Below are 22,349 nucleotides of genomic sequence, written 5' to 3'. Positions count from 1 at the left end.
GACCCGCCAAGACAAGGACCACCCCGACTGGGAAAAGATCAATGTGCATTTTGCAGGAAATTTGGACACTGGAAGAACCAGTGCCCAGAACGAAGAAGAGGTGACGAACAGAGAAAAAGTGATCGGGGGGGAGAAAGAGTGGTTGCTCATGCAAAGGAGGACTGAGGAGGACCGGAGGGCCCTACCCTAGGGCACCCTCTGGTTATAGATAAACTAGGGAATAAAGAAAAGGAAGTGGAATTTTTAGTAGACACAGGGGCAACATTTTCAGTGTTGAATAAGGCCCTAATACCTTTAACAAATGATTATGTTATGGTAAAAGGGGCTACTGGCCAATCTGAAAGAGCATATTTTTGCAAACCGTTAAAATATAAATTGGGAAAGCAATGGGGAATTCACCGGTTTTTATATATGCCTAATGCTCCATCTGCACTTTTGGGCAGGGATCTGCTAAAGCAGCTGGATGCATGTTGGTGAGATCGTTGTGGGAAAACAAGTCTCATGGTGTCATGGTCAACAAGTTTTCGGTTTATTGGAGTTGATTACAGTTTCTTTATACAAGCACTAACTAGTTCATACATATTGCAAAAGCGAAGCTCAGGATTGGTTACCTTTCTATTAACACATATATCTCTTTGCGATAAGCCTTGCGGTTACTGCTTCTTTATACTTGATTACTTTTCTGCATACCAAGCAATATTTCATTTTTATCGAGACATCTGTATACTCAAGGTTGTTAGGAGATGTCTGGCTCTCAAGGTTGTTAGAAGACATCTGTTTCTCAAGGTCATAGTTTTCATGCTACAAGTCACGTATTCTCACACTCTCATCAACTTAACTTTTTCGTGTCCCTTGCTGCGCAGCTATTCTTTAGCTAAACTCTCGACAGATGCAAAAATAATATTTAAAAATAGGACCAACAATACGTGGAGTTGTTGAGCCTAATGTTAATAATCAAAGAACTTGAAAGTGTAAGTGAAGAAGAGAAAAACTTCAGGATAATAATGGATCAAGTATTCCCTGGGGTATGGGCTTCTAATATACCAGGGAGAGCAAAGAATGCAGTACCTATACAAATTAAGCTTAAGGAGGGGGAACGGGCAGTGAGGGTTAAACAATACCCCCTGAAGAAAGATAATAGAGAAGGGATTAGCCCAATTATAGAAAATTTTTTGCAAATAGGACTGTTAAAAGAGTTTCAATCTGATTTTAATACCCCCATTTTGCCAGTAAAGAAGCCTGATGGGTCATACAGGTTAGTACAAGATTTAAGGGCTATTAACAGGGTAACTGAAGACTTGTACCCAGTAGTTGCTAACCCTTATACCTTGTTAACTCGTTTAACACCTGAACTAACATGGTTTACCGTTTTAGATTTAAAGGAGGCTTTCTTTTGCCTCCCTCTCCACGAAGCCAGCCAGAAAATTTTCGCATTTGAATGGGAGAACCCCAAAACTGGACGGAGGAACCAGCTCACATGGTGTGTATTACCACAGGGATACAAGAACTCTCCTACTTTTTTTGGGGAACAGCTTGCCAAGGATTTAGAATCTTGGGAACCTCCACCAGGAGAAGGACAGTTGCTTCAGTACGTGGATGATCTCCTGATAGCCACCCAGACCCAGGAAACATGCGTGGATTGGACGGTAAGCCTCCTAAACTTTTTGGGCCTGCAGGGGTATCGAGTATCCCAGAAGAAAGCCCAGATGGTGAGGCAAACAGTCATTTACCTGGGTTATGAAGTGAGTGCTGGACAAAGGACCTTGGGCCAAGATCGCAAAGAAGCAATATGTCAGACCCCGAGACCTCAGACAGTGAAAGAACTGAGAACCTTTTTAGGCATGACAGGGTGGTGCAGACTGTGGATTTATAACTATGGGTTACTTGTTAAACCTCTGTATGCCCTGATCACAGAAGAGAGCAGAGATCTCCAGTGGACAAAGGAAGCATGAGGCCCTGCAGTGTCACAAGGTCCCATAGTTTCCAGGAGCCTCTGTCCCATTAACCATGTCCTTTGTTCCAATGAGACCACACAATGTCACATTGGCCCCTTGGTTCCATGAGGTTCCATAGCATAACATGGTTACCTTGATTCCAAAAGATTCTGCTGTGTCACAATGGCCACCTGATTCCATGAGCTTCCACAGCATCACCATGGTCTCCTTGGATAGGCAGTATCTCTATGGACCATTGGTTCCATGCGGCCCTGCTGTGTCACAGTGTTTCCTTGGTTCCATGAGGCCCCACTGCATAAAAATGGAATCTTGGTTCTGTGAGGTTCTGTACGGTCACAATGGTGTCCTTGATTCTGGAGACCCTTGGTTCCATGAGGTTCCATGATGTCGCAATGTTCTCTGTGGTTCTGAACTGCAACAATAGACCCTTGGTTCCACGAGGTTCCGTGATGTCACAATGGTCTCTTTGGTTCTTGACTGGAACAATGGACACTTGGTTCCACAAAGTTCCATGATGTCACAATGATCTTCTTGGTTCCATGAGGTTCCATGATGTCACAATGGTCTCTGTGGTTCTGAACTGCAACAATGGACCCTTGATTCCACGCGGTCCCATGATGTCACAATGGTCTCCTTGGTTCCGGACTGGAACAATGGACCCTTGGTTCCATGAGATTCCATGATGTCAAAGTGGTCTCTGTGGTTCTGGACTGTAACAATGGACCCTTGGTTCCACGAGGTTCCATGATGCCACAATGGTCTCTTTGGTTCTTGACTGGAACAATGGACACTTGCTTCCACAAAATTCCATGATGTCACAATGATCTTTTTGGTTCCATGAGGTTTCATGATGTCACAATGGTCTCCTTGGTTCTGGACTGTAACAATGGACCCTTGGTTCCACAAGGTTCCATGATGCCACAATGGTCTCCTTGGTTCTGGACTGTAAAGATGGACCCTTGGTTCCATGAGATTCCATGATGTCACAGTGGTCTCTGTGGTTCTGGACTGTAACAATAGACCCTTGGTTCCACGAGGTTCCGTGATGTCACAATGGTCTCTTTGGTTCTTGACTGGAACAATGGACACTTGGTTCCACAAAGTTCCATGATGTCACAACGATCTTCTTGGTTCCACGAGGTTCCACGATGTCACAATGGTCTCCTTGGTTGCAGACTGTAACAATGGACCCTTGGTTCCATGAGGTTCCACGATGTCACAATGGTCTCCTTGGTTACGAACTGTAACTATGGACCCTTGGGTCCACGAGTTTCCACGATGTCACAATGGTCTCCGTGATTCTGGACTGTAACAATGGACCCTTGGTTCCATCAGATTCCATCATGTCACAATGGTCTCTTTGGTTCCAGACTGTAACAATGGACACTTGGTTCCATGGGATTCCATGATGTCACAATGGTTTCCGTGGTTCTGGACTCTAACAATGGATCCTTTGTTCCATGAGATTCCATGATGTCACAATGGTCTCTTTGGTTCCAGACTGTAACAATGGTTCCTTTGTTCCATGAGATTCCATGATGTCACAATGGTCTACTTGGTTCCATGAGGCCTTGCTTTATCACAATGGACCCATGGTTCCATGAGCTTCCGTAATGTCACCATGGTCCTATCAGATCTGCATTGTCACAATGGACAACTGGTTTCATGGGACCCTGCTGTGTCACAATAAACCCTTAGTGCCAATCAAGTTTTCTAGGGTCACAATGGTCTTCCCGGTTCAACGACACCTTGCAGTGTCACAATGGCTGTTTGGTTCCATGAGCTTCCATAGTGTCAGCCATGGTCTCCTTGTTTCTGCAGTGTCACAATGGCTGTTTGGTTCCATGAGCTTCCGCAGGGTCACCCTGGTCTCCTTGGTTCCATGTGGCCCTGCTGTGTCACAATGGACCCTTGGTTCCATGAGGTACCTAAATGTCACTGGTCTCCTTGGTTCCATGTGGCCCTGCTGTGTCACAATGGTCCCATGAGTCCATGTCCCTTGCTTCCATGAGTTTCTGTACTGTCATCAATGGTTCCTCTCTTTCAATGCGGGCCTGCTGTGTCACAATAAACCCTGGGGTCCATGAAGTTCTTCAGCACCACAATGGCCCTGTGGATCCATGAGGTTCCTTAGTGTCACCACGGTCTCCGTGAATCCACATTGTCATAATGGACAATTCGTACCATGAGTCCCACTGTGTCGCAGTGACCCCTTGCTTCCATGAGGCCCCTCTTTGTCACCATGGACCCTTGGTTCCATAGGTTTTATCCTCTAACAATGGACTCCTTGGTTCTGTGAGTTACCCTGCTTTTTACAGAGGTTTCTTTGCTTGCAACAAGGCCCAGCTGTGCCTCAATGCACCCTTGGTTCCATGAGGATCTGGAGGATCACAAAGGATCCTTTGATCCACAGGGTGTCGAGGAATTTCTCGTGGAACAAGGACATGCTATTCTTGATGCTATTCCTTTGCAGGAGCTGGACAACCCTGGCCTGCAGATTACTGAATTACTTTAGTTAATTTAAAGTACTTAGGACATCCTTGGAAAAACAATAAGCCTTGTACAAACACAATAGTCAATGCTGGACGCTGAGTAGTATATGAAAACTGTCATGTACTATAACCTGATCAGACGCTTGTAGAATAACAGCCAATCAATACATGACAATAGCAAATAAATATTCATTGGTTAAGGTAATATAATTATATTTATTACGTTAACCAATGAATGTTAATTTACTATGTATTTTGTAAGGCGATGAAGGAATAAAACATGAAAAAATTAGACAATAAAGGAGGATGACATCAAGCCATATTGGTTTGGGTGTCATTACTCCAGCTGGCTCTCCGTGGGACCCTCTTCAGATTGTCAGCAACAAGGGGTCTTGATTTTCATACCTATTAAAAATGGATTAGGAGATGCTAGGGATCCATATCAACTGGGGATTGCTGATATCAATCTATAAATAGGAAAAGTAAACAGGACAAAACAATTCCCTCTGCACTGTTTTCAATATAGTAGGTTGACTTTAAATACACTTCTGCAATCTGTCGAATTAACAACTGAAGAATTCAAGACTTGAATTATTTCCATGGGCTTGTCTTGTTTGGGTGTTTTGAAGAAATATGAATGAGCCTTTGTCACTAAATTTCTATACTGAAGAGCTCAAGAAAGAAGAGGCCTCTGGAGTAGTAAAGTTCATCTCCAACCTCCAAGGTGCTGAAGATCCATCCCCATCAGCGCAGCAATAAACAGAAATGGGCACAGCTTTGTGGCTGCCCCAGCTCTGGGATGGGCCCTGGGCCTGGAGCAGGAGCAGCTCTGGAGGGCCCCAAGGCCGGGGCTCTTGTGCTGGCCTGGGCAGACAAGATGGCAGGAGGGGCTACAGAGCTCTCAGATCTCCTGGAGAGGAGAGCAGGACACCCAGGGAGCCTCCTTTGCCTTGGCCAGGCCCGTTCCCCCATGGTGGGGCTGAGTCCTGGCTGAGCTGCAGCTGCTGCTGTGCCCTTGGCAGGGGCTGAGGCCGTGGGGCAGTGCCCAGAGCAGCCTGGCCTGAGCAGAGCTTTGGGGCCAGAGCCGACTGGGCTGTGCTGGGGAGAGGCCCTTGGTGCTGCCCAGAGCTCAGGGCAGCTGGCAGAGCTTGCAGGGAGCTGGGCTGGGCTGGGAGAGCCTGGCACAGAAACCATCAGTGTCCATCTCAGCCTGGATGAGCGGGCAGGGGCCAAGGGACAGCAGGCCCTTGGGTAATGCTCAGTGGGTTTTTCGCTCATAAATTTTCATCAATACCATTTTTTAACCCCCACCATCTAAGTCACTTTCTGCCTCTTGGATGTGACCCATAAGCTCTGTACACCACGGTTTGTGCTATCGCTACATTGGAACAAAATAAACTACCCTGCAGTGCCTGTTTTATCTGGGATTCCAGTCTGAGGCCTGCATGAAGTTAGAGGGGAGAAGAGGAAGAGAGCTCCAGCAGAGCAGCACTGCCAGGGAGCAGCAGGGATTGGTCCTTTTGGAGCTGCCCTTCCCAACTCCACCCTCTCCTTCCCAGCCCTGCTGTGGCTGTAAGGCCACAGTGCTCTGGCAGCTTGGTCACTGTCCTGCTGCGTGTCCGTGCTGTGACCACAGGCAGGGACAGGCCGTGGGCACTGCTGGGACACAGCTGGGCTCCAGCACAGCAGCTCCATCAGCAAAGGGCATCTCCTGAGGGCAGGGCAGGAAGGCTTTGCTTTCCTCCAGAGCTGCTGTCAGCAATGTGCTCCAGGAATGCCCTGGCACAGCAAAGCCCAGTGCCTGGGCAGAGGGCGAGTGTGCAGGGGGGCACACAGCAGTGTCCTGGCACAGCCAGAGCTCCTGGCATGGACCTGATGGAGGAGCAGAGCAGGGCCTGGGCTGTGTCTTTGTTCTGGGGACAGCCTGGGAAGGTGCCCCATGACAATTGTCCCACACCAGCCCCTGCAACCACATTGCCAGCACTGGCCTCTCCCCCACCTGCAGGAGGTTGTTTGTCCCTGCATGGAGGGACACCAAGTGACCAGGCCAGCAGGCCATGTTTGCTGTGTACTGGGGAGATTTTAGCAGTGCATCGTGTGTGTGTGTGTGTGTGTGTGTGGGGAGATGAACCTGTGTGAGCACAAACACCATCAGCAGCACTCAGGGGGTGGCACAATTCCAGTGGCACAAACAGTGCCTTGAGGCCATTTTACTCTGAGAGTAACCTCCTCTGGGAAAGCACCTGAATTCTTTGCTGGGCGGTGGTTAGGACAGCATAGAGACAAACATCCTGGGCAGGGAGGCTCCAGGAAAAAATGCTCAGGGCAGCCATGGACTGCACAGAGAGACATTGGATGGAGTGAGGGTCTGTGGGGAGAAAACCCTGCTGCCTCCCTTCTGAACCACCCTGAGGACCTGGACAGGGCTGTGCTGTGTTCTGGCCACTGATCTGGGACTGAGGGCTGTGGAAAAGGCCTTTGGTGTCAGGCCTGTTGAGAAGGCTGGGCAGCGTCACTGTGGCACCTCTCTCAAACTCCCTGGAAAGGCCAGAGCCATCCCAGAGGGTCCTGGGCACTTGGGAAGGGCAGACATGGAACCAGTCTGGGCAGGGAGGGGGACTGGGAGAGTCACGGACTGGTCAGGCTCGGCAAAGAACGGGATGTGGCAAAACCTCCTGCAGCCATTCCAGGCACTGGCAGGACAAGGCAGGGACTGCAGAACCCACGTGGGAGGGAAAAGAAGGGGATGTTGTGTGCCCAGGCTTCAGCAGGCCTGTGACAGGGTCTGCTGTGGTCTCCTCAGAGCCAGACTGGAGAGACCCGGGCTGAAGGAGTGGAACATGGGGTGGGTGGGAATTGGGCTGAACAATGAGGCTCAAATATCATCCATGGTACAGTGTTCTTGGCAGCCATGCCCTGCTGACATCCCTCAGTGACCAGCCCTTGACCACCACTGTGGATTATTTCTATTATCTCTACAAGGACATGAAATGCACTTTCAATTCTTGGTGGATGCTGCCAAATTGCAGGGAGTCTGTGACTGAACTCATCTAGTAATGGTGACTGCTAAACATAACTGGGCAAGATGACTGAGTTGGGTAAATTTGTCTTGCCATCAGGTGCCAAGCAAGGCACAAGGAAAGGGAGAAAAAACGTATGCATCAGAAGAAAGGCAGTTCAACAGGGAAAAAAACAAAACCGACCAAAAAAACCTTCCAAACCCAACTAAAAAAAAGCACTAACAGAAGAAAAGCAAATCCACAGGAAATTGCCTATCAGCAGAAAATGTTTGAAAACCTTGTGGCAGGATAAGATTTTGTATGTGTAGGTGCTGTTTTGAAAGAAAAATATCTTCAAACAGAAATTAATCCCCGACCCCCCTTGTCACCCAGTTCTCTCAGTTGATTGCTGATCATGGTGTCACATGGAATGGAACATCCCTTGGGTCAGTCCAGCCCAGCTGCCCCATCCCTGTTCCCTCAGGAACACTTGCCCACCCCAAGCCCAGAGGTTGGAGGGCTTGCAGACACACCTCATGCAGGGTGAGCACAGTGACAAAGACAGGAGAACAGAACAATATTTACTCTTATGAAGGACAGCAGAACAATCCTTTTGTTCCATGTGGTGTCAGTGGCATGGTGGGAGAGGAAACTTTTCCTTTAAACATCCACCCCAGCACCGGCAGTCGGGGTGCCAGGGGGAGTTGTGTTTCCATGAGAATCACCTCCAAGGTGGCTTGAACTCTTTCATAGGCGGCCAAGATTTCCTTCTCTGTAGGAGTGTAGTCGGCTTCAGACCCTCTGTAACTTCAGCTCCGGAATCCCAGTGGTCAGCCTCGAGTCTCCCCAGGCTCCTCCTGCCAAAGGCTCCAGGACAAACCATTGCTCCTGGCTGCAGAGTAGAACATATTCTTCACCTCTGCTCCTGCCCTGACTGGGCCAAGGGCTACAGCATGAGCGATCTCCTGCTTGATCTGGGCAAAGGCTTGCTGCTGCGCAGGGCCCCAGTGAAAATCGTTCTTCTTGTGGGTGACCAGGTAGAGAAGGCTCACAGTCTGTTTGTACTCGGGAATGGGCATTCTCCAAAAGCCAATGGCGCATAGGAAAGCTTGTGTGTCCTTCTTGCTGGTTGGTGGGGACATCGCAGTGATCTTATTGGTGACCTCAGTGGGAATGTGACACTATCCGTCTTGCAACTTTGCTCCCAGGAACTGGATCTCTCGGGCAGGTCCTTTGACTTTGCTCTTCTTGATGGTGAAGCTGGCTCTCAGCAGAATCTGGATGATCTGTTGTCCTTACTCAAATACTTCCATTGCCGTGTTCCCCCACACAATGATGCCATCGATGTACTGCAGGTGTTCTGGAGCTTCACCCTTTTCTAGTGCAGCCTGGATCAGTCCATGGCAGATGGTGGGGCTGTGTTTCCACCCTTGGGGCAGTTGGTTCCAGGTGTACTGAACGCCCCTCCAGATGAAAGCAAACTGAGGCCTGCCTTTTGCTGCCAGAGGAATGTAGAAAAACACCTTGGCAATGTCAATAGTGGCGTACCACTTTGCTGCCTTGGACTCCAGCTCGTGCTGGAATTCCAGCATGTCCGGCACAGCAGCGCTCAGCAGTGGAGCCACTTCATTCACGGCACAATAATGCACAGGCAATCTCCATTCTCTGCCAGACTTGCACACAGGCCAAGTGGGGCTCTTCAAGGGTGGGGTTTTGCTGAACACCCCTTGGCTCTCCAGCTCACGGATCATTCTGTGGATGGGGATCACAGCCCTCCATTTGTCCGATACTGCCGGTCGTGCACTGTCAAGGTGGCAATTGGTACTTGCTGCTCTTCCACCCTCAGGAGTCCTACTGCAGATGGGTTTTCTGATAGTCCAGGCAAGGTGTTCAACTGCTTAATGCCCTCTGCCTCTACAGCAGCTATGCCAAAAGCCCTCCTGAGTCCCTTTGGGTCTTTGTAACAGCCATTCCGGAGGAAGTCTATGCCCAGAACACACGGGGCCTCTGGGCCAGTCACAATAGGATGTTTCTGCCACTCCTTCCCAGTCAGGCTCACCTCGGCTCCCAACAGGGCCAATTGCTGCGATCCCCCTGTCACCCCGGCAATGGAAACAGGTTCTGCCCCCACATGTCCTGATGGTAGCAGGGTACACTGCGCACCAGTATCAACTAAGGCATCATATGCCTGTGGCCATTGCATCCACACCATCCAGAAGACCTGATTTTCCGGTGACTCTCTCTGGCTAGAGGCAGGGCCCCTCTAACCCTGGTAATTATTTCTTTCCTAGGCATACATACTAGTGGTACCTTCAAGGGGATCTGACAGATCATACCCGGCTGCTCGGTCAGGGGAGGCTGAGGCTACCTTCACTTTACTGGAATTCCCTCGGTTAGTGTTTCCCTCCTTGAGTGGATGCACCCTCACTGCCAGGACAGAAGTGGGTTTCCCAAATCTCCTTCCCATGTCTTCCCCATGCAAAAAAACCCCCACAAGTAAGTTTGTGGGGTGTATCCTCTCCCTCTAGCTGGGCGTATTGGGCTTTGACTATTGGGCCTGTGACTTGCACTGGTGCTGCATTGATCTTCCTCACCTCCTCCTTCATCTTCCTCATCTTCTCTTTAAACTCCTCTTTGAGTTCCTTGATCACAGCAGAGACATGAGCCTGCATCACACCATTGATCATCCTCTCACAATTTCTAAACGTGTTTGCAGCAGAACCCACTGTCTCTCGGCTGGTATCAGCATTAATCGTTGCAATGAAGGTGGTGTATTGACATGGCCCTAGATTTGCCAGATTCCACGGCATTTGCCCTGTGCACCTGACCTTGCCAGGGTCATTATTATGCTGTCCATCCCTCCCAAAGATTACCTCCAATACTGCCACTTTTCTCAGCTGTTGGATCCCTTCCTCAAGGGTCTTCCAGCTCATTCTGTGGTGGTGCTCCTGCATTCTCTCCTTGTGGACAAACCTCTCTCTGACACTCATTAAAAGCCACTCCCAGAGGAAAAGGGAGCCTGGCTCCCTTACAAAATTCTGATAAATACCTGAGTCCTGGGTCAAGGGTCCCAAATTCCTTGCCTCACCACCATCCAGTTGCATGCCTGTACCCATAAGGTCCCAGACCCGGTGTAACCAGGTTGTACAAGCCTCACGTCCCTGTCGAACAATGTCTTTGTGCAGATTGCAGAGACTTTCGTACATCAGGGACTTGGGGATGATCTCAAACATTGGCTCCCCTGTGGGTGGCGAGGGCCCTCCTTTCTTATCCTTGTCTTGGTGCTCTGATTTCATCTCAGACCTCCTTGAGTGAGAATGAGGGCAGTGGGCAGTCAGCAGGGGCTGGCCAGGCGAGCTGCAATGCCTGGGCAGGGAGCTGCAATCCCTGGAGAGAGCAGAACCAGAGACTTTCTGGGCTTAACAGAGAGCTTTGGGTGTGCCTAAGAGCAAATGAAGCAGCAGCACGGTGCCCGAGACTCAGACTGTGCCAGAGCCTGGAGCGCTGTCAGGCAGTGCCGGGATCCCAGGTGTGGTTCTGGTGCCCAGAACCCAGGAATGGCAGCCCCAGGCTCAGAGGCAGTCAGAAAGGCAACCAAGTGAGAGCAGAGGGAGGGCACCCTTCCGGTTTCTCCTGGATATGGCTGAAAAAAAAACCCCTGCTGCTTCTTCCTCTGCCTGTGCTTGGGGTGTGCTGGTGGTAGAGCCAGCCAGGTTGTGCTCTGCCTTCCAGAGCCTGTTGGGAGCGGGCATGAAAAGCGCTGTGTGCACAGCAGAGAGGCCTGGAAGGTGCTGGCAAGAGCGTCCTGCGGGAGCAGGGCTCTGGGCTCTGGCTGGGAACAGCCTGGTTTTGCTGCCATGACCACAGGCTGGAGTTGAGGCAGGTGAAGAGGCAGTGAGCAGCTTGTGTTTGTAGAGGGCCTGGGGATGCACCTCGGAACCTCCACCTGGAAACACACTTGGGGGAATACGAGCTACAGCTGGAGTGCCTGTCCTCAGAGGACCTGAAGTCATTCAACCTTGCCAGCTATTCTTAAGAGTGTGTTGGTGTTCCCCAGGAAAGCTACACATTTGGGGAAATGCCTTTGGAGGACAGGGGCTTGCTTCTCAAGGACAGTGCTTCCCAGGGAGCTCCCAGGGAGCAGGTGCAAGTGTTCCCCTTTGGCTCTCTGGGGTCTTTTTAGTCCTTCAGACATGTGTTGCTTGGCAGAGGGGCAGGGCAAGGGAGAAGGCTGTGAAGAGCAGGTTTGGCATCCACCTGGACCTGCAGAGACCGACCCAAGCACCTGCAGCAGCGTGTGTTACCCCTGCTTTGGACAGAGGGGTGAGCAGAACCATCTCTGTCCATCTGTGAGCCCCAGAGCTCTCTGTGGGAGCTGTGAATTAAAAGGCCTTTACACACTCACGTTTCACATCTTCCCGTCTGCTGTGTTGCATCTCTTGGCAAGATGCATTTGCCTCCTGCTTGCTGGGAGCTGCTGTGGCCCAGGGCCAGCACAGACTGGGCTGGGTGGGCCAGGCAGTGTGATGGAGAGTCTTGGCTGATCTTGGTGTGTGCCTGGCCTCAGAAAAGGCTTGGAAGATTTGCCTGCCGAGGTGTCCTGCTCCTTGGCTCTCCCTGTGCATCTTGGAGAGCACAAGGGAGGCATTTCTGGCAGCTAGGCATCAGCAGGCCTTAAAATGGGGTGTGGTAAGATAGGGACAGGCGGAGCGGAAGATTACCGGGATGTTACGGAAAGACAGACTTCTTCTCCCCTTTCTCTCCCCTGCTTATCTAGTTAATTCCAAGAGTCCCAGAAGAATGTAGCCACACCTGTTCTGGTAAATTTCCACTACCCACTGTCCCTGAAACCCCCAGCCCCCCTCTGACGTAGCAAAGACCCCTAAACCTATTTAAACCCATGAGATAAGATAATAAACGCTTTCGACCGTCCACCAAATTGGTGCCAGCGTGTGTCGTTAGTCCGAGTAGCCCGGGTGAAGCCGGGCTGCCGTGCTGTCTTCTTGTAACCAGGTCGCCGTTGTCTTTTATAAAGGCAACATCTGGTGCCGAAACCCGGGACAAAATTTGCCCGGTGGACGGGTTTCACCTGGACAGAAGCAGCGGCCAGGACGGTGGAACCGTACCCAGGCGTAGGGGAGACGTCCCCGGACCCGCGAGCGTCATGGACAGCGTCGCCTGGGTCGTAAATATGAGGCAATGGAATATCGCGTTTAAGCTCAGGGACTTTTATCTTGCTATAGCAAGGCTGCCTGAGCTTGGAGCAGCCGAATGCTCAGTGGATGCCATGCATCCGGGAATATGGGAACAGTATACAGCCACGCTAGCCGAAGAAGCAAAATCCTCAGGCAAAAGCGTTACGGCACGGGGCAAAGTAAAAGAAACCCCGCGCAAAGCAATAGAAAAACAAAAGACGCAGAATGCAGCGCGCACGTGTTTATTAGTCAAACCCGAGCTCGGGGGGGGGGCGAAAGCGCGGGCCGTCCCTGAGGGGAGTCCACCCGGGAGCGAAGACCCAGAGGGGCTCAGCGCGGCAGCCCCTTCCCCGGATCGGAGCCCGGCCCGGCCCCGCCGGGGAGCGGAGCCCAGCCCGGCACAGAGGACCGTTCCCGCCGGAGCCCGGGGCGGCGCGTTCCGGGCGCCGCGGCCCCGCTTCCGCCGGAGCGCGCTCCGAGCGCCGCGGCCCCGATCCCGCCAAGAATCGGACCCACCCGCGGCTCCGTGCCGCTTCCCCGCCGGCGCGCCGAGCGGAGCAGCGCCAAGCCCCGCCGCGGGGGCCCCCCGGGACGCCCCCGCCGCAGAAGCCCCCCGGGACACCCCCACCGCAAAAAACCCCCGCGAAAACCCCGCCGCAGAAAAACCCCGAGAAGCCGCCGCTTCCCAATCCGTCCCGCCGCCGGTCAGAAATCCGCGGTCAAAGGCGCAGCCGCGCGCGGGGCGCTCTTGGCGAGAGCCGGCGGGAGAGACCGGAGTCGCAGGGGCCGCGGCTCGGGGAGAATCCCCGGCCGCGCGGCCATGCGGTAGTTTTGAAAATGGCGCCGAATGCCGCGGAGGGGGGCGGAGCCCGAGCGGTCCCGGCGCGAACACCCGAGGGGGGGAGCGCGATCTCGGGAATGCGCGCGCGCGGGAGAAAGGGGCGGAGGGCGGCGCGGGACACAGAACCAATCCGCAGCTGCGCCGGGAGCCGCCACCATATAAGGCAAAAACCACCCCCCGCGGGGGGCGCGGCGAGCCGGGGGGGCGGGAGCGGCCCCTCCCCCGAGGGGGGGAGCGAGCCCGGGGCCGAACAAAACGGCGCGGGGCCCCGGAAGTACGCTGGCATTTCATTTCCGGCGCGGAGCTTAGCAACAGATCTACCGGCCCCACAGAGCCGGCAGGGGCCAGCCGAAACCCCAAAACAAAAGATACGGAACCAGCACAGCTTAAAACAAAACCAAATAGAGTTCTAAGCCGCACCGAAAAGCGGTCACAATACCCCTTAGAGCTGCGACAAAAAAGAGCATCTCGCCAAAGAATACAGGTCCCAACCCCCGGACACACAAAGAGCGCGCGGGCGGGGGGGGGAGCGCGCGGGCGGGGGGGGAGCGCGCGGGCGGGGGGGGGAGCGCGCGGGCGGGGGGGAACGCGCGGGCGAACCCAGCCCCCTCCCACCGCAAGCAGTACCTGTGCCGCAGAGTCAGCAAGAGACGCCCCCAATACGGGACCCCGGGGTAGCCCTAGCCATGAAAGTGGGGAGAAAGCCCCCGGGGATGCAGAAGACGTGCTGCCTCTGTGGCAATCAGAACCCCCATGTAGTGAGACCATGAGAGCCACTGCTGCACACCACTGCTAACAACCGAACTTAACCCTCAAAACAAAACTAATGAGAAGCTATGAGTTCTGTTTGCAGGGCACGCTTGTGAACCATCCCAGTAACACACACACCCCTGCTCCAGAAAGAGATAACAGACCACCAAACTGCCAGACAACACCTGAAAATCCCACGGTGGTAAGATCCAAACATGCACAGTGTCTTTCTTTATGCATTTTTACTGTTTAGAGGCTTGTGGCCAAGAGAACAAGCTAGCCCAAGCCACTGCCCTCTAATAAATACCCCATCCTTCGTGTTTCACATAGCCAGCCTGTTTAGAAGCTACCTTACTAACTCTAAATAAAACCAAATCAAACCTAACTAACCCCTATTAGTTTTGCTATGATATTAAACCCCCTTTTCTACGAAAGCAATGCTTTAAATACCCCCTTCAGTTACTCCACAGCCAATGTCCCCCACCAGTGCAAGTGAGACACCCCCCACAGAAAACCAATAAGTAAATAGTCCCATCCACATTTGAAATGTAAGTTTGCCAGAAACCCAAAATGAATCCTTATATATTCCTTACCAAGTTTAATAACTCTATCAACTTCTGTGTTCAAGTTCTGATTGTTTCTAAGGTCCTACATCACTCAGACGGAAAAATATACCATCTTCTCGAAGAACCTAACAGACTCCACAAAAGAGAAATCATCACAGATATAACTATCGCGATGCTGCTCGGCTTGAGAGCAGCTAGCACCGCCACGGGCGTCTCAGCCATCTCAACCCAGCAGCACGGACTCTCCCAGCTGCAAATGACCATCGACGAAGACCTGCAGAAGATCGAGAAATCCATCTCCTATCTAGAGAAATCAATCTCTTTGCTTTCAGAAGTAGTTTTACAAAATAAGCAAAAACTAGACCTTTTAAAGCCTTCAGCACCTGCCTTAAAAAATCTACCCTGATCTACTAAACCACCCTTTCCTTAACAAGTTACAAGTCTGTACCTCACTCCAATGCCTCTATCTACAACTACCTCATTTTATATGTGATAAGGAGAGGGGAGATGTGGTAAGATAGGGACAGGCGGAGCGGAAGATTACCGGGATGTCACGGAAAGACAGACCCCTTCCCCCCTCTCTCTCCCCTGCTTATCTAGTTAACCCCAAGAGTCCCAGAAGAATGTAGCCACACCTGTTCTGGTAAATTTCCACTACCCACTGTCCCTGAAACCCCCAGCCCCCCTCTGACGTAGCAAAGACCCCTAAACCTATTTAAACCCATGAGATAAGATAATAAACGCTTTCGACCGTCCACCAAATTGGTGCCAGCGTGTGTCGTTAGTCCGAGTAGCCCGAGTGAAGCCGGGCTGCCGTGCTGTCTTCTTGTAACCAGGTCGCCGTTGTCTTTTATAAAAGCAACAATGGGGGGGGTGTTGTGGAGCGAGCCCAGCTGAGATACCCTGAGAGGAGCCCAGTGCTCCTTGCTCCCCTCTGCTGACACCTGAGCATTTCTCTGGTTTCGGGATGACCCTGGCTGTGTGAGGGGTGCTATGTGGACACGACACAGGCAGTCCTGTCCTGCTGGGTCCCAGCAGTGCCTCACAACAGTTCTGCATCCACGTCAGGATGCTGGCCAAGAGAGGTCCTGGAAGCTGAGGCAGCAGATTTTAAGCTTGTGCAGCTGCCTACAGGTCAAGGCCAGTGGTGTTCCCTCAGGATATAGCAGTCCTGAGGGGTCTCCCTCATTCAAAGAAATTGGCAGACAAATGCACTGTCTACCAAAAGCTCTTTTATTGACCTGGCGGGAGGGCGGGGGTCTGCACCCCACTAAAATATTCCTCCACCAGGTATAAATTTCAGTGGGTTGATGCAGGAATTGTACCAAACATACCGTCCATCTTTACGCTGCTGAGGCAATTTGATAGGCAGGGGGTTGGAAATACATTGGCTCAGATTCCTATACTTGAAGCTGATGTCCAAGCGCTGGCCAGGAGCGGTCTCGATGCCCTAAAGCAGCACAAAGTCTTCCTCATGGCTTCCCTGCACAGGGCTGACTCCACACTTGCCCTTAGTTCTTCTGGCAGACTATGTCTAAAGCTTTGTGTCAAGTCACTCTCAGGTCAAGTTAGGCCTGCCAGGTTTTTCTTATGCTAACTGGTGCTGAGTTCCTATGTATGGCTGTGCTAATTACCTGTTTACTTTTGTGACTTGCTTGTGCTTACTTATGTCAAACAGAGGCTTTGTTTCATTGCCAAAGGTGCTTGAGGCCACCCCTCCTTGTGGCATCAGTTGCTTTCCTGTGGAATGTTCTACCTCCCCAAGAGTAAAGAGGGAGCTGGAGAAAGAGCTTGCCAGGCTGCTCTCCAGCCTTTACCAGCACTCCTGGTTTAGTGGAGAAGTCTGAGCTGAGCCCAAAGGTGCAGATGGAACAGCCGTGCACAGGAAGGCTCGGTGGGAAGGATGATCCAGGATCCATAGGCCTGGCAGCCTGAGCTTGCTCCAGGGGAAGCCCTTGGAGCAGATCCTCCTGAGGCCATGCCACGGCACTGTGCAGGGAACCAGGGCGTCTGCTGGAGGGTGGGAAAGCTCTGCAGAGGGGTGGGGACAGCCAGGGTTCCTGACAGGGTGCTGAGGGCTTCTGTGCAGGAGTTTGGGGGGAGTTGGTGTTAGTGGGGTGTTGGGGAAGGAGTTTTCTGGAAGGTGAGAGCTCTAGGCTGGAATTCGAGTCACTTTGAAGGCAGCATCTGTGCTTTGGCACAGCTTTGGTTACGCAGGGCAGAAAGAATATTTGGGACTTTTCATGGTCCTGATTCTCCTGCAGGGAAGAAGAGGGGAGAGCTGTACTTTACTGGACAATTAGATATCTGTAGCAGGGGGAGGATTAGCCCTTTTGCCATCTACTCATTTGTTTGAGCTACTTTTGTACCACTGAGTGGACTTTCATTTCTTGAGAGCTTTTATTCCTTAAGAGACCTAGGATATTATCATCCCTTCATAGAAAACCATTTGCAAACCAAACAATGGCTCTTGGTTTTGCCCTTTTTTTGTGTAGTGTTATGTTCTGTAAAGTGACCCTCAATGGATGAGGTTAAGGCAAATGAGTTGCTGCTTTGAGATGGGAAGCAGAATTCCAAATCTTCACCTCCTCAGGCCATCCCAATTAATTTGGGAAGTTTGCAATGTTTTGGAACCACTTGAGTTGAGCAATGGGATGTAAAGCTTTCCTGAATGGAGGATTCTTCCTTGCCAGATTTTTCTGTGCCTTTGTCGCTGAGGTGTTTTTGTGCTGAAGGCAATAACTTCAATGAGAAAATAATTTCAGCATGGAGTAAGAGCTTCTGACAGAGACCAAGTGTTGCCAGCAGTTGCTCCAGGTGTTCCTGCCAAGCAGGAGCACAGCCCCCAGTGCAGGTGGGTTTGGCTCCCTCTGGCACAGAAGTCCCCCAGGGGCACAGGTCTCTGGGGCAGGAGACGGGCACCAGCGCTGCCAGGGCTCGGGGGGTGGCAGGTCTGCTTGGGCAGGGACTCTGCCACAGCTGCTGGTGTCAGCGCTCCCTGAGGCCCAGGGCTCAGAGCAGCATTCCTGCCCTGGCCCACACGTTCCTTGTGTGTGTCACACCCGCGGGTTTAGGATGGCCACCAGCCGGGACGTGTCCCGAGGAGGCCGTGCCAGCTTCTATGGAAGGTCCCGTGCCCTTCCCAGCGCGGCTGCGTCGGCAGCCCTGGGGGCTCCTTCTGCTGCCCTGAGCCCGCAGAGCAGGGCAGCGTTTGCTGATGGTTTGAGCTGCTCCTAAAGACCGTGCTGGGCTGTCTTGGACGCTTGGGGGAAGGGATTCCTTCCAACCTGAGCCACTTTGGGTGGGCTGGGGGTGCCCCCAGGGCAGGGGGCAGTGTGTGCAGGGGCCCTTTGTGACACGTGCAGCATGGTCACCATGGCATGGAACAGTGTGTCCAAGGGCCCTTTGTGACACGTGGTGACATGGGAGCTGACAGTGACAGGACCATGCCACAGTGCTCCGAGCACGCGACAGGACAGGACGGGACAGAGCAGTGCTGTGAGGAGTCCTCGCACAGCGCACTCGTTCGTGTCTGACCCAGAGATTTCTGAGGCGTTACTCCTGCAGCTGACCTCAAGGCCAGACCACAGGACTTGCTGACCCATGGCCTTCCTGAGGCTTCTCTTCTGCAGGTGCCCTGGAGGGCAGAGCAAGGGACTTGGTGCCCTGGAGGCATCTCCCATCCCTGCCACCAGTGCCCTTGAGGCAAGAGCACCATCCTTGACAGGAGTCTCCTGTCCTTGTGGCAGGAGCCCTCGAGACCAGAGAGAAGGACTTGCTGTCCTGTAGCCTTCCTCAGGCTTCTCTCTTGAAGGTGCCTTGCAGGCACGAAAGCAGGACTTGCTGACTCTGAGCTTTTCCGAGGCATCTCTCCTGCAAGTAGCTATAGATCCAGTCACTGACATGGAGCAGAAACCCCTAAGAGTGCCCAAGCTGGCCGGGGTGGAGGAAGAGGACAAAGGCCCTGGAGCTGCCCCAGGGCATGAGACTGAAGAGGTGGTGCCATTCAAGCAGCTGCAGGAGGGTGAGTGGCAGAGCTGGGTTGCTGGGCTGCATGGCTAGTGGCTGAAGCCAGCTTGGCCACATCCCATCCCATTGCATCCCATTGCATCCCATTGCATCCCATCGCATCCCATCGCATCCCATCCCATCGCATCCCATCGCATCCCATCGCATCCCATCGCATCCCATCCCATCCCATCCCATCCCATCCCATCCCATCGCATCCCATCCCATCCCATCCCATCCCATCCCATCCCATCGCATCGCATCCCATCCCATCGCATCCCATCCCATCCCATCCCATCCCATCCCATCCCATCCCATCCCATCCCATCCCATCCCATCCCATCCCATCGGACATGCCCATGGACAGAACAGAAGCTGGGCTGGGGCTGGACCACGTGGCAGCCATGCTCCATCCCTGGGGCATCATGAGGCTCTCCCTGCCGGGCAAGAACAGGGCTGGGCTGTGTTCTCCGGCCTCTCCCGCAGCCCCTCAGCAGCTCTGGCCGCGCTCGCTCTTTACCAGATGCAGCCCTGGAGCGGACACAAGAACAGGAACCCGCCCGTGGCCGCTTCCGCAGAACAGCGCAGGTACCTGCGGCCATCCCCACCTGGGCTGGGCCTGCTGGCACTGCTCAGCCCAGCACCGAGTGGTTGGAGCACTCCATGCATTCTCCCTCTCTTCCTGCCCTTCTCCTGCAGACCATCCGTCAATTCATCACGTGCATTTGGCAGGAAGAGAGCACAGGTGTGGGCACCGGGATCTTGGCAAGCTTTCACCTCTTCAGTGCCGAGACCAGCGCTGCCATGCTGGATTTGCTGGTGGAGAAGGGTGTCTCCAATGCAAAGCAAGTAAGCAGTCTGGGGCAAGGGCTTGGTTGCCCCAGGACTGCTGTGGCACATCATGCTGGGTGTGCTGGGCTCCCTCAGCCTTTGAGGCCCAGCCCAATGTGGTGGAAAGGGAAGCACTTCTAAGGGCAAGCTGGGCAAGTTGCTGCTCTGGCAGCTCTCCAAGTCTCCCTGTGCCTTCTGTAGGTGCCAGCCATGGTGAGGTACATCCACCGGTGGCTCACAGCCAACTAGTCTGCTGAGCACAGGCTGGACAAGGCCCTTCTGGAGCTGACCAAGGAATACCCCTCTGACGTGCTGATCACTCTCTTGCGCTGGGCCCCATCGTGTGACAGGCATGGCATCCCCACCTGCCTTGAGGCCTTAGGCTTCACCTGTCCCCCCACCCCGTAGAGCCTGTCCCTGCCAGACAGGTGGAGAGTTCCAGGAGCCTCTGGCCCCTCAGTTTTCCAGTCCTGGCATGTCAACTCCAGAGCCTGCTGCCATGCTCCCTCCCTGCCCCTCAGGGCCTGGACCCACGTGAGCTGGCTGGCTGCTGCCAGCCAGGGGCAGGAGTCAGAGGCCGGCCTGAGGGCCAGCGCGGGCCCCTGCAGCTGCCCAGGCCACGCTGCTGTGGCTGAGACCCGCCCTGACACAGAGCTCTGGCCCCACAGAGCTGCCGTGACCATGTGGGGGACCATCATGTCCTCGAGCAGGACCGCCCAGCCGGCGCTGCAGATCCTCCTCGATGTGCTGAGCGCCTGGCCAGAGGACAGCGTGTACACCTCTGATGGGGACAGCACAGGGGTCTTTGCCCTGGCTGTGAGTTTCTGGAAGCTGCCTTTGCCAGCCCCCAGGCCACCTCTCCAGCAGCTAGCTCTCTGCCCTGCCCCAGCTACATCTCCCTGCCTCAGGCACTGGGCTGAAACCTGGCTTGGGGGCAAGGTTCTGGGCCACCAGGCTGGCTGCTCCCCCTGTGTCTCCCTTGGCCTCTCCCTCGCAGGCCGGGGCCATGCCACATGCATGTCTTGGCACTGATTGCTGTCTCTGGGTGTTTCATTTCTTGCAGGCAACAGTAACAATGTGGAGGGTCTTCAATCTGACCTGGTGCCCACCTGTAGTGCAGGTATATTTCCCCAATCTCCTTCTGCGTCTGCTCTTCCAAGCTTACATCAGCACGCTGGATATGCCAGAAGAGGTGGATACCTTCTGGAAGAGATGCCAGGAGCAACACGACCTTGCTGCCCACCCCAACAGGTGCTCCATCCCAGTCTTCCCAGCCTCCCCATCCCTGCCATGCTCCCAGGGCAGGAGCCGGGCCTCCCAGCGTGACCTGGGCTTTGCTCTGCACACAGCTTTGCACTGCAGACCCTGAAGGCCCTGCTCTGCCAAATGCAGTACGATGACGTGGTGCTAGCAATGGAACGCAGGTGTGCCTGGAACATGCTGCTCTGTGCCCACACCCACCACTATGCAGTGGGTCTGCTGGCCAGGTGAGACCTCATTCTCCCCACCGCCCCTCTCCTTTGTGCCCAGATCACCCCACGCAGTCCCCGTGCTCACGGGCGGCAGGGCCTTGTCCCCAAGGGAGGGATGAGCAGATTTGAAAAGGCTGGGAGAGGAGGGTGCCCTGGAGCAGCTGCCTCCCAAAGCACCCATGCTCGGGAGTGCTCGGGAGAAGACCAGACCTCTGTGAGTCAGCCCTGGGAGAGGTTTGGCCACTCAGCTCAGGAGCAATGGTGCCTTTTTCTCCCCCCCAGGGAGATGCGCCGTGTCTCCATCATCTGGCGCTGCAGGATCGCATCCTGCCTCTTTGACCTACTCAGCCAAGACATTTCAGACTGGGAACTGCCCGCCCTGACGTTCCTGGTGGAGGTGAGCCCGATGGCCAGCGCTGCCTCGCTCAGCTGCCTCCCACGCCTCTGCCCTCTGGTAGCCGCAGCTGCCTGGGATGGTGCCCTGTGCTGCTGCCTTGGCTCAGCCCTGTGCGGTTCTGAGCTCCTGCCAGCTGGGCACTCCTGTCACTGCTCTGTGCCTTTCAGGTCCTGGACTGCCTGGACTTGAGTGAATGCGGTGAGAAGGTCCTGCAGATCATGACAAGGCACCTGAAGAGACGGTCCAGAGAGATGCGTCGCGTGGCGCTCAGAGGCCTCGTGGTGCTCAGCCAGGACCCCTCGATGGTGAGAAGGAGGCAGCAGCTGAAGCTGTGCTGGCAGCCTGGGGCTGGGGAAAGCAGCCCCTTGGGCTTGGCTGGGCTTTGGGAGCTGTGGCAGCTGCTCCCAGCTCTCCAGGGTCACTGTTCAGCTGCCTGAGTGCTCTGGGACAGGCCTTCGGCCTCTGAGCCCTGCAGCAGCAGCAGCAGCAGCGTCGGGTTGCCCAGCCTTGTTTTCCACACAGAACCAAAGAATGTACAGCCTGACTGAAAGCCTTGGCAACCTCCTGCGGGCCGTGGATGAAGACATTGTTGAGATGACCGTCGTTGTTCTCAGCTCTCTGCTCTTCAACAAGGAGATAGCAATAGCCAGCCCCATCGCCCTGCAGCTGGCTGAGGCGCTCTGGCAACTCTTCGACAATGTAAAGCTCTGTGCCCCCAGCCATGGGCACCGGGCGCCGCCTGGAAGCCCGGTGCCTTGGGCCTGTGCACAGGGGGGCCTGAAGCAGCTGATGTGGAGGGGTTCTGCTTCCTTTCCAACAGGACAACAGCCTTGTGAAGCTGCT

The 22,349-nt window shown here is 53.8% G+C and overlaps 2 long non-coding RNA genes across 3 annotated transcripts in view; one reads left to right on the top strand and one right to left on the bottom strand.

The window, feature by feature from the left end:
• LOC140680592 (uncharacterized) overlaps nt 1-22,349 on the bottom strand; it is a 402,733-nt gene that overhangs the window by 249,680 nt on the left and 130,704 nt on the right. The window lies entirely within an intron of this gene.
• Nucleotides 12,237-15,560, top strand: LOC140680619 (uncharacterized). The gene is made up of 2 exons (XR_012051979.1): nt 12,237-12,631; nt 14,336-15,560. It is a non-coding gene; the product is annotated as an uncharacterized lncRNA (long non-coding RNA).

This window comes from Taeniopygia guttata, chromosome 25, assembly GCF_048771995.1.
Source record: "Taeniopygia guttata chromosome 25, bTaeGut7.mat, whole genome shotgun sequence".
Classification (NCBI taxonomy): Eukaryota; Metazoa; Chordata; class Aves; order Passeriformes; family Estrildidae; genus Taeniopygia; species Taeniopygia guttata.
Note: the sequence above shows the minus strand (reverse complement) of the source record. Positions and strands in the feature narration are given on the sequence as shown.